Genomic DNA, 12,744 nt, shown 5'->3' on the forward strand with positions numbered 1-12,744 from the left:
ATAGCTGCAACACACCGGATATTTCTGGTTTCATCCAGGCATATCCGGACAAAGTGTGTGGAATTCGGGTGAAATTTAACCAAAAAATGACGGTCAAAGTGGTTTTTGAGAAAAGCACAATCTTTCTGTTTGGCAAGTGCATCCAATGTCATGTTTACAAACAGAAATAGCATGATTTCTCGGGTTTCTGGAGCTTTCTACCTAGAAAACTTGAATGTGTGGAGGAATTGACTCAAAGTCTAACCAATTAGCGTTTTCCCGCAGAAAACATAAACTTACATTCTAAACGGCATTCAAAACCATCAAGTCCGTAGACAAAGCTCAAAAAACATAAACAAACACAGAGGCTGTAGCAGTATCTGGGATTGAGATACCCACAACACACCGGATATTTCTGCTTTCATCCAGGCATATCCGGACAAACTGTTGTGGAATTCGGGTGAAACTGAACCAAAAAGGTACCGTCAAAGTGGTTTTTGAGAAAAGCACAATCTTTCTGTCCTGCAAGTGGATCCAATGTCATCTTTAGAAACAGAAATAGCATGTACTCTCAGGTTTCTGAAGCTTTCTGCCTAGAAAACTCAAATGCGTTGAGGAATTAACTCCATATGGATCCAATTATCGTTTGCTGTCAGAAAACATAAAGTTACATGCTAAAATGCATTCAAAACCTTCAGGAATGTAGATAAAGCCAGAAAAATCAAACAAGACAGAGGCTGTAGCAATATCTGGGATTAAGATAGCCACAACACACCGGATATTTCTTCTTTCATCCAGGCATATCCGGACAAAGTGTTGTGGAATTTGGGTGAAATTGAACCAAAAAATCACCGTCAAAGTGGTTTTGGAGAAAAGCACAATCTTTCTGTTCTGCAAGTGGATCCAATGTCATGTTTACAAACAGAAATACAATGATTTCTCGTGTTTCTAAAGCTTTCTGCCTGGAAAACTCGAATGTGAGTAGGAATTGACTCCATGTGGAACCAATTAGTGTTTGCCGGTAGAAAACAAAATGTTACATGCTAAAATGCATTCAAAACTGTCGGGAATGTAGATAAGGCGAGAAAACACAAATAAACCCGGATGCTGCAGCAAGATCTGGGATTGAGATAGCCACAGCCACAACACACCGGATATTTCTGCTTTCATCCAGGCATATCCGGACAAAGTGTTGTGGAATTCAGGTGAAATTGAACCAAAAAATCACCGTCAAAGTGGTTTTGGAGAAAAGAAGAATCTTTCTGTTCGGCAAGTGGATCCAATGTCATGTTTCCAAACAGAAATACCATGATTTATTGGGTTTCTGAAGCTTTCTGCCTAGAAAACTTGAATGTGTGGAGGATTTGACTCCATGTGGAACCAATTAGCGTTTCGGCAGAAAACAAAATGTTACATGCTAAAATGCATTCAAAAGGTAAAGTTCATAGAAAAAGCCCAGAAAATCCAAACTAACCCAGAGGCTTTAGCAAGAACTGGGATTGAGATAGCCACACACCCCGGATATTTCTTCTTTCATCCCGGCATATCAGAACAAAATGTTGTGGAATTCGGTTGAAATTGAACCAAAAATTTAACGTCAAAGTGGTTTTGGAGAAAAGCACAATCTTTCTGTTCTGCAAGTGGATCCAATGTCATGTTTATAAACAAAAATAGCATGTTTTCTCGGGTTTCTGAAGCTGTCTGCCTAGAAAACTTGAATGTCTGGAGGAAATGACTCAAAGCCTAACCAATTAGCGTTAGCCGGCAGAAACCATAAAGTTACATTCTAAAAGGCATTCAAAACTCTCAAGTCCGTAGATAAAGCCCAAAAATACAAACAAAAACAGAGGCTGTAGCAAGATCTGGGATTGATATAGCTGCAACACACCGGATATCTCTGCTTTCACCCAGGCATATCTGGACAAAGTGTTGTGGAATTCGGCTGAAATTGAACCAAATAATCACCGTCAAAGTGGTTTTGGAGAAAAGCACATTCTTTCTGTTTGGCAAGTGGATCCAATGTCATGTTTCCAAACAGAAATACCATGATGTATCGGGTTTCTGAAGCTTTCTGCCGAGAAAACTCGAATGTGTGTAGGATTTGACTCCATGTGGAAACAATTAGCGTTTCGGCAGAAAACAAAATGTTACATACTAAAATGCATTCAAAAGGTAAAGTTCATAGATAAATCCCAGAAAATCCAAACTAACCCAGAGGCTTTAGCAGGAACTGGGATTGAGATAGCCACACACCCCGGATATTTCTTCTTTCATCCCGGCATATCAGAACAAAATGTTGTGGAATTCGGTTGAAATTGAACCAAAAATTTAACGTCAAAGTGGTTTTGGAGAAAAGCACAATCTTTCTGTTCTGCAAGTGGATCCAATGTCATGTTTATAAACAAAAATAGCATGTTTTCTCGGGTTTCTGAAGCTGTCTGCCTAGAAAACTTGAATGTCTGGAGGAAATGACTCAAAGCCTAACCAATTAGCGTTAGCCGGCAGAAACCATAAAGTTACATTCTAAAAGGCATTCAAAACTCTCAAGTCCGTAGATAAAGCCCAAAAATACAAACAAAAACAGAGGCTGTAGCAAGATCTGGGATTGATATAGCTGCAACACACCGGATATCTCTGCTTTCACCCAGGCATATCTGGACAAAGTTTGTGTAATTCGGGTGAAATTGAACCAAATAATCACCGTCAAAGTGGTTTTGGAGAAAAGCACATTCTTTCTGTTTGGCAAGTGGATCCAATGTCATGTTTACAAACAGAAATAGCATGTATTCTTGGCTTTCTGAAGCAGTCTGCCTAGAAAACACGAAAGCATTGAGCAATTAACCCCATGTGGAACCAATTAGCATTTGCTGGCAGAAACAAAATGTTGCATGCTAAAATGCATTCAAAAGGATAAAGTTCATAGAAAAAGCCCAGAAAACCCAAACAAACCCAGAGGCTGTAGCAAGAAGTGGGATTCAAATAGGCACAACACACCGGATATTTCTGCTTTCATCCAGGCATATCCGGACAAAATGTTGTGGAATTCAGGTGAAATTTAACTAAGAAATCACCGTCAAAGTGGTTTTGGAGAAAAGCACAATCTTTCTGTTCTGCAAGTGTATCCAATGTCATGCTTACAAACAGAAATAGCATGTTTTCTCAGGTTTTTGAAGCTTTCTGCCTAGGAAACTCGAATGTGTGGAGGAATTTACTCAAAGTTTAACCAATTAGCGTTTCCTGGAAGAAAACGAGTTACATGGTAAAATGCATTGAAAGCGTAAAGTCCGTAGATCAAGTCTAGTAAACCTAAACAAAGACAGAGTCTGTAGCAAGATCTGGGATTGAGATAGCCACAACACACCGGATATTTCTGCTTTCATCCAGGGATATCCCGAAAAATGTTGTGGAATTCGGGTGAAATTGAACCAAAAAATCACCGTCAAAGTGGTTTTGGAGAAAAGCACAATCCTTCTGTTCGGCCAATGGATGCGATGTCATGTTTAGGAACACAATGATCACGCTTTCTCGGGTTTCTGAAGCTTTCTGCCTAGAAAACTCGAATGTGTGGAGGATTTGACTCCATGTGGAACCAATTAGCATTTTTAGACAGAAAAAAAATAGTAACACGCTAAAATGTATTAAAAAGGATAAAGAACATAGATAAAGCCCAGAAAACACAAACCAACACAGAGGCTTTAGCAAGATTTGGGATAGAGATAGCCAGAACACACCAGATATTTCTGCTTTCATCGAGGCATATCCGGACAAAGTGTTGTGGAATTCGGGTGAAATTTAACCAAAAAGTCACCGTCAAAGTGGTTTTGGAGAAAAGCACAATCTTTCTGTTCGGACAGTGGATGCAATTTCATGTTTACAAACAGAAATAGCATGTTTTCTCTGGTTTCTGAAGCTTTCTGCCTGGAAAATACGAATGTGTGGAGGAATTGACTCCATGTGAACCAATTAGTGTTTGCAGGCAGAAAACAAAAAGTAACATGCTAAAATGCATTCAAAACCGTGAAGTCTGTATTTACAGCCCAGAAAACACAAACACAAAAGCTGTAGCAAGATCTGGAATTGAGATAGCCACAACACACTGGATATTTCTGCTTTCATCCAGGCATATGCGGACAAAGTATTATGGAATTCGGGTGAAATTTAACCACAATATCACCGTCAAAGTGGTTTTGGAGAAAAGCACAATCCTTCTGTTTTGGCAGTGGATACAATGTTATGTTTAGGAACACAAATATCATGTTTTCTCGGTTGTCTGAAGCTTTCTGCCTAGAAAACTCGAATGTGTGGAGGATTTGACTTCATGTAGAACCAATTAGTGTTTGCAGGCTGAAAACCAAAAGTTAGATGCTAAAATGCATTCAAAACCATAAAGTCAATAGATACTGTACGGAAAACACAAATAAACACGGAGGCTGTAGCAAGATCAGGTTTGAGATAGCCACAACTCATCGGATATTTCTGCTTTCATCCAGGCATATCTGGACAAAGTGTTGTGGAATTCAGGTGAAATTTAACCAAAAATTCACCATCAAAGTGGTTTTGGAGAAAAGCACAATCTTTCAGTTTGGCAAGTGGATCCAATGTCATGTTTACAAAGAGAAATAGCATGTTTTCTAAGGTTTCTGGAGCTTTCTGTCTAATAAACTTGAATGTGTTGAGGATTTGACTCCATGCGGAACCAAATAGTGTTTACAGGCAGAAAAAAAAAAGGAATACGCTAAAATGCATTCAAAACCGTCAAGTCCATACATAAAGCCCAGAAAACATAAACAAACACAGAGGCTGTAGCAAGATCTGAGATTCAGATGGCCACAACACAGCAGATGTTTCTGCTTTCATGCAGGCATATCCGGAAAAAGTGTTGTGGAAATCGGATGAAATTTAACCAAAAAACTAAAGTCAAAGTGGTTTTGGATAAAAGCACAATCCTTCTGTTCGGCCAGTGGTTGCAATGTCATGTTTAGGAACACAACTATCATGTTTTCTCGGGTTTCTGAAGATTTCTGCCAGGAAACCCTAATGTGTGGAAGATTTGACACCGTGTGGAACCAATTAGTGTTTGCAGGCAGAAAACAAAAAGTAACACGCTAAAATGCATTCAAAATCATGAAAACCGTATACCCACATGAGCCAGAGATCGGAAGCTCTTTCCCAAGGACCACACAGGGAATCTGTTCGGCCCTCAGAGTGGGCTCAAATTCTCCTTCAGTCTCCCACTGGGTTGCCAAAAGTTATGGATTTGTAGCGTCTCTGGAGAGTGCTCACGTGAATTCCGTGAGTTCTCTCCCCCACCGTCTCTTTTTTCACAGTCTCAGTTCAGTAGCACCACAAATTTACTAGGTCCTAATCTCCTGTTAATTCGCCCCACCCAGAGTCAGGTTTTTCTGCTAGGCTCAGGGCCGGTGCAGACCTGAGGTCGCTCTGCTTATGACGTATGTCCAAGATGGTGCCTGCTCTTTGTCTTGCTCGCCCTTGAGAGGTGAGCAGAGAGAGAGAAACCCGTGTCCATACCAGTCACCTTTTTTTTTTCTCTCTCTCTCTCTCTTCCAGTTAGCCTGGTGAACTTCCCCCCCACCCGGGGGTCATTCCCTCTAGTCTCCTCTCTCCGCTTGCCTGCCGGTGTCTCGGGCTATTGAGGTTCGGCTCACCTCGCGTTCCAGCGCTGGTGTGTTGAGTCTGCTGCTGGTGTCCTGAACTCTGGGCTCCCACGCTCTCCACGCAGGTCTGCTGTGAATCACGCGTTCCGGAAGAGTTTCTTCTGCTGTTTCCTCCCCTACTCTTCCTTGAACCTGCAGTATCTCCAATTTTATTAAACTATCTCTCCCCGGACTATCAGTGTGCTCCCTTCCTATTCCGCCATCTTGCCTCCTCCCTCAATATTTCTGTTTTTTTTTTTTTTACTTTTATTTTTATTTATTTATTTATTTTTTATTTTTTGACAGGCAGAGTGGACAGTGAGAGAGAGAGACAGAGAGAAAGGTCTTCCTTTGCCGTTGGTTCACCCTCCAATGGCTGCCGCGCTGATCCGATGGCAGTATCTCCTGGCAGGAGCCAGGTGCTTTTCCTGGTCTCCCCATGGGGTGCAGGGCCCAAGCACTTTGGCCATCCTCCACTGTACTCCTGGGCCACAGCAGAGAGCTGGCCTGGAAGAGGGGCAACTGGGACAGAATCTGGCACCCTGACCGGGACTAGAACCTGGTGTGCCGGTGCCGCTAGGTGGAAGATTAGCCTAGTGAGCCGCGGCACCGGCCGATATTTCTGTTTTTAAACATAACATTGGATGCATTTGCTGAACAGAAAGATTATGGTTTTCTCCAAAAGCAATTTAATGGTGATTTTTGGTTAAATTTCACCGGAATTCCACAGAAATTAGTCCAGATATGCCTAGATGAAAGCAGAACTACCTGGTGTGTTGTGGCTATCTCAATCCAGATCTTGCTACAGCCTCTGTGTTTCCTTGTGTTTTCTGGACATGATCTACGGAGTTGACGGTTTTGAATGCATTTTAGCAGGTAACTTTTTGTTTTCTGCCACCAAAGGCTAATGAGTTACACAGAGTCAAATCCTCCACACATTCGAGTTTTTCAGGCAAAAAGCTTCAGAATCCCGAGAAAACATGATATTTGTGTTTCTAGACATGACACTGGATGCATTTGCTGAACAGAAAGATTGTGCTTTTCTCCAAAACCACTGTAACAGTGTTGTTTTTGTTAAATTTCACCCGAATTCCACAGCAATTTGTCTAGATATGCCTGGATGAATGCAGAACTATCTGGTGTGTTGTGGCTATCTCAATTCCAGATTTTGCTACAGCCTCTGTGTTTGTTTGTGTTTTCTGGACATTATCTATGTACTAAATGGTTTTGAATGGGTTTTAGCATATAACTTTTTGTTTGCTGCCGGCAAACATTGATGGGTTCAACATGGAGTCAAATGCTCCAAACATTCGAGTTTTCTAGGCAGAAAGCTTCAGAAGCCAGATCAAACATGATAGTTGTGTTTCTGAATATGACATTGGATGCATTTGCTGAACAGAAAGATTGTGCTTTTCTCCAAAACCACTTTGACGGTGATTTTTGGTTAAATTTCACCTGAATTCCACAGAAATTTGTCCAGATATGCCTGGATATAAGCAGAAATATCTGGTGTGTTGTGGTTATCTCAATCCCAGATCTTACTACAGCCTCTGTGTTTGTATGTGTTTTCTGGACATGATCTACATTCTGAACGGTTTTGAATGCATTTTAGCATATAACTTTTTATTTTCTGCTGGGAAGCAGCCTCTGTGTTTGTTTTGGTTTTCTGGACATTGTCTGTGGGCCTTACAGTTTTGAATTCATTTTGGCACGCAACTTTTTGTTTTCTGCCAGCAAAGGCTAATTGGTTCCACATGGAGTCAAATCCTCCACATATTCGAGTTTTCCAGGCTGAAATCTTCAGAAACCCGATAAAAATGAAATTAGTTTGTAAACATGACATTGTATGCATTTTCCGAATAGAAAGATTACGGTTTTCTCCAAAAGCGCTTTAATGGTGATTTTTGGTTAAATTTCACCCGAATTCCACAAAAATTAGTCCAGATATGCCTGGATGAAAGCAGAACTACCTGGTGTGTTGTGGCAATCTCAATCCCAGATCTTGCTACAGTCTCTGTGTTTCTGTTTTCTGGACATGATCTATGGAGTTGACGGTTTTGAATGCATTTTAGCATGTACCTTTTTGTTTTCTGCCGGCAAAGGCTAATGGGTTACACAGAGTCAAATCCTCCACACATTCGAGTTTTCCAGGCAAAAAGCTTCAGAAACCCAAGAAAACATGATATTTGTCTTTGTAAACATGACATTGGATGAATTTGCTGAAAAGAAAGATTATGCTTTTCTCCAAAACAACTTTGATGGTGATCTTTTGGTTAAATTTCACCCAAATGCCTCAACAGTTTGTCCGGATATGCCTGGATGAAAGCAGAACTATCTGGTGTGTTGTGGCTATCTCAATTCCAGATCTTGCTACCGCCTCTGTGTTTGTATTTGTTTTCTGGACATTATCTACGGTCTTGATGGTTTTGCATGCATTTTAGCATATAACTTTTTTATTTTATGCCGGGAAACACAGCCTCTGTGTTTGTTTAGGATTTTTGGACATTATCTACGGACTTGCTGGTTTTGAATGCATTTTAGCATGCAACTTTTTGTTTGCTGATGGCAAACACTAACTGGTTCCGCATGGAGTCAAATTCTGCACAAATTTGAGTTTTCTAGGCCCGAAAGCTTCAGAAACTCAAGAAAACATGATATTTGTGTTTGTGAATATGACGTTAGATGCATTTGCTGAACAGAAAGATTGTGCGTTTCTCCAAAACCACTTTGACGTTGATTTTTTGTATAAATTTCACCTGAATTCCACAGCAATTTGTCCAGATATTCCTGGATGAATGCAGAACTATCTGGTGTGTTGTGGCTATCTCAATCCCAGATCTTGCTACAGCCTCTGTGTTTGTTTGTGTTTTCTGGACATTATCTATGTACTAGATGGTTTTGAATGGATTTTAGCATATAACATTTTGTTTTCTGCTGGCAAACGTTGATGGGTTCAACATGGAGTCAAATGCTCCAAACATTCGAGATTTCTAGGCAGAAAGCTTCAGAAGCCAGATCAAACATGATATTTGTGTTCATGAATATAACATTGGATGCCTTTGCTGAACAGAAAGATTGTGCTTTTCTCCAAAACAATTTTAACGGTGATTTTTTAGTTAAATTTCACCTAAATTCCGCAGAAATTTGTCCAGATATGCCTGGATATAAGCAGAAATATCTGGTGTGTTGTGGTTATCTCAATTCCAGATCTTGCTACAGCCTCTGTGTTTCTTTGTGTTTTCTGGACATTATCTACATTCTTGATGGTTTTGAATGGATTTTAGCAGGTAACTTTTTGTTTTCTGCCGGCAAAGGCTAATGGGTTACACAGAGTCAAATCCTCCACACATTCAAGTTTTCCAGGCAAAAAGCTTCAGAAACCCGAGAAAACATGATATTTCTGTTTCTAAACATGACACTGGATGCATTTGCTGAACAGAAAGATTGTGCTTTTCTCCAAAACCACTTTGATGGTGATGTTTTGTTTAAATTTCACCCGAATTCCACAGCAATTTTTCTAGATATGCCTGGATATAAGCAGAACTATCTGGTGTGTTGTGGCTATCTCAATCCCAGTTCTTGCTACAGCCTCTGTGTTTGTATGTGTTTTCTGGACATTATCTACAGTCTTGATGGTTTTGAACGCATTTTAGCATATAGCTTTCTATTTTCTGCTGGGAAGCAGCCTCTGTGTTTGTTTTGGTTTTCTGGACATTGTCTATGGACCTTATGGTTTTGAATTCATTTTGGCATGTAACTATTTGTTTTCTGCAAGCAAAGGCTAATTGGTTCCGCATGGAGTCAAATCCTCCACACATTCGAGTTTTCCAGGCTGAAATCTTCAGAAACCCAATCAAAAATGATATTTCTGTTTGTAAACATGACATTGGATGCATTTGCCGAAGAGAAAGATTACGGTTTTCCCCAAAACAGCTTTAATGGTGATTTTTTGGTTAAATTTCATTGGAATTCCACAGCAATTTGTTCAGATATGCCTGGATGAAAGCAGAACTACCTGGTGTGTTGTGGCTATCTCAATCCCGGATGTTGCTACAGCCTCTGTGTGTGTTTGTGTTTTCTGGACATGATCTACGGACTTGAGGGTTTTGAATGCATTGTAGCATGTAACTTTTTGTTTTCTGCGGCAAAGGCTAATTGGTTCCACATGGAGTCAAATCCTCCACACATTCGAGTTTCCCAGGCAGAGATATTCAGATATCCAATAAAAGATATTTCTGTTTTTTTTAACTTTTATTTAATGAATATAAATTTCCAAAGTACGGCTTATGGATTACAATGGCTTCCCCCCCATATCCTCTCTCCCACCCGCATCCCTCCACTTTCCCACTCCCTCTCCCCTTCCATTCACATGAGGATTCATTTTCGATTCTCTTTATATACAGAAGATCAGTTTAGCATACATTGAGTAAAGATTTCAACTGTTTGCTCCCACACAAACATAAAGTGAAAAATAATAGATGATTTTTTAAATGATGATGAAATCAGATCTGACCTATTTTCATGTTTAATCCCAGTGGAGTCAAGTTGGGAATTGATAATTTCTTCTTATTTTTTTTTACAGAACATCAGTTTAGTATACCTTAAGTAGATTTCAACAGTTTGCACCCTCATAGAAACACAAAGTGAAATATATTGTTTGAGTACTCGTTATAGCATTAAATCTCAATGTACAGCACATTAAGGACAGAGATCCTACATGAGGAGTAAGTGCACAGTGACTCCTGTTGTTGACTTTACCAATTGACACTCGTGTTTATGGCATCAGTAATCTCCCTATGCACCACTCATGAGTTTCCAAGGCTATGGAAGCCTTTTGAGTTCACCGACTCTTATCTTGTTTAGACAAGGTCATGTTCAAAGTGGAGGTTCTCTCCTCCCATCAGAGAAAGGTACCTCCTTCTTTGAAGACCTGTTCTTTCCACGGGGATCTCACTCACAGAGATCTGTCATTTAGGGATTTTTGTTGTTGTTGTTGTTGTTGTTGTTTTTGCCAGAGTGTCTTGGATTTCCATGCCTGAAATACTCTCATGGGCTTTTCAGCCAGATTGGAATGCCTTTAGGGCTGATTCTGAGGCCAGAGTGCTGTTTAGGAAATCCACCTTTCTATGAGTCTGCTGAGTATCTCGCTTCCCAAGTTGGATCACTCTCCCCTTTATTTATTCTATCAGTTAGTATTAGCAGGTACTAGACTTGTTTATGTGCTTCCTTTGACTCTTAGTCCTTTCATTATGATCAATTGTGAATTGAAATTGATCACTTGGATTGGTGAGACAGCATTGGTACATGCCACCTTGATGGGATTAAATTGGAGTCCCCTGGTATGTTTCTAACTCTACCATTTGGGGCAACTCAGCTTGAGCATGTCCCAAATTGTACATCTCTTCCCTCTCTTATTCCTACACTTATGTTTAACAGGGATCACATTTCACTTAAATTTCAACACTTAAGGATAACTGTGTATTAAATACAGAATTAAACCAGTCATATTAAGTAGAACAGACAAAAAAACTACTAAGAGGGATAATGTATTAAGTTGTTCCTTAACAGTCAGGGCTATGCTGATCAAGTCACCGTTTCCCATAGTGTCCATTTCACTCCAACAGGTTTGCTTTTTGGTGTTCAGTCAGTTGTCAACGATCAGGGAGAACATACGGTATTTGTCCCTTTGGGACTGGCTTATTTCACTCAGCATGATGTGTTCCAGGTTCCTCCATTTTGTTGCAAATGACTGGATTTCATTGTTTCTTACTGCGGTATAGTATTCTAAAGAGTACATATCCCATAATTTCTTTATCCAGTCTACCGTTGATGGGCATTTAGGTTGGTTCCAGGTCTTAGCTATTGTGAATTGAGCTGCAATAAACATTAGGCTGCAGACCGCTTTTTTGTTTGCCAATTTAAACTCTTTGAGTAAATTCCAAGGAGTGGGATGGCTGGGTCGAACGGTAGGGTTATCTTCATGTTTCTGAGGAATCTCCAGATTGACTTCCATAGTGGCTTGACCAATTTGCATTCCAACCAACAGTGGGTTAGTGTCCCTTTTTCCCCACATCCTCGCCAGCATCTGTTGTTAGCAGATTTCTGTATGTGAGCCATTCTAACCGGGATGAGATGAAACCTCATTGTGGTTTTGATTTGCATTTCCCTGATTGCTAGTGACCTTGAACATTTTTTCATGTGCCTGTTGGCCATTTGGATGTCCTCTTTTGAAAAATGTCTATTGAAGTCCTTGGCCAATCTCTTAAGTGGGTTGTTGGTTTTGTTTTTGTGGAGTTTCTTGATCTCTTTGTAGATTCGGGTTATTAACCCTTTATCTGTTGCATAGTTTGCAAATATTTTTTCCCATTCTGTCGGTTGTCTCTTCACTCTCCTGACTGTTTCTTTTGCAGTACAGAAACTTCTCAATTTGATGCAATCCCAATAGTTGATTTTGGCTTTGACTGCCTGTACCTCCCGGGTCTTTTCAAGAAATTCTTTGCCGGGGCCAATATCTTGAAGGGTTTCTCCAATGTTCTCTAGTAACTTGATGGTGTCAGGTCGTAGATTCAGGTCTTTAACCCATGTTGAGTGGATTTTTGTGTAAGGTGTAAGGTAGGGGTCTTGCTTCATGCTTCTGCACGTGGAAATCCAATTTTCCCAGCACCATTTATTGAATAGACTGTCCTTGCTCCAGGAATTAGTTTTAGATCCTTGATCAAATATAAGTTGGCTGTAGATGTTTGGGTTGATTTCTGGTGTTTCAATTCTGTTCCATTGGTCTATCCATCTGTTTCTGTACCAGTACCATCCTTTTTTGATTACAACTGCCCTGTAGTATGTCCTGAAATCTGGTATTGTGATGCCTCCGGCTTTGTTTTTGTTGTACAAGATTGCTTTAGCTATTCGAGTTCTCTTGTGCCTCCATATAAATTTCAGCACCATTTTTTCCAGATCTGAGAAGAATGTCTTTGGTATCTTGATTGGTATCGCATTAAATCTATAAATTGCTTTTGGGAGAATGGACATTTTGATGATATTGATTCTTCCAATCCATGAGCATGGAAGATTTTTCCATTTCTTGGTATCCTCTTCTATTTCTTTCTTTAAGGTT

Source organism: Oryctolagus cuniculus, chromosome X (assembly GCF_964237555.1).
Source record: "Oryctolagus cuniculus chromosome X, mOryCun1.1, whole genome shotgun sequence".
In the NCBI taxonomy this organism is placed as follows: domain Eukaryota; kingdom Metazoa; phylum Chordata; class Mammalia; order Lagomorpha; family Leporidae; genus Oryctolagus; species Oryctolagus cuniculus.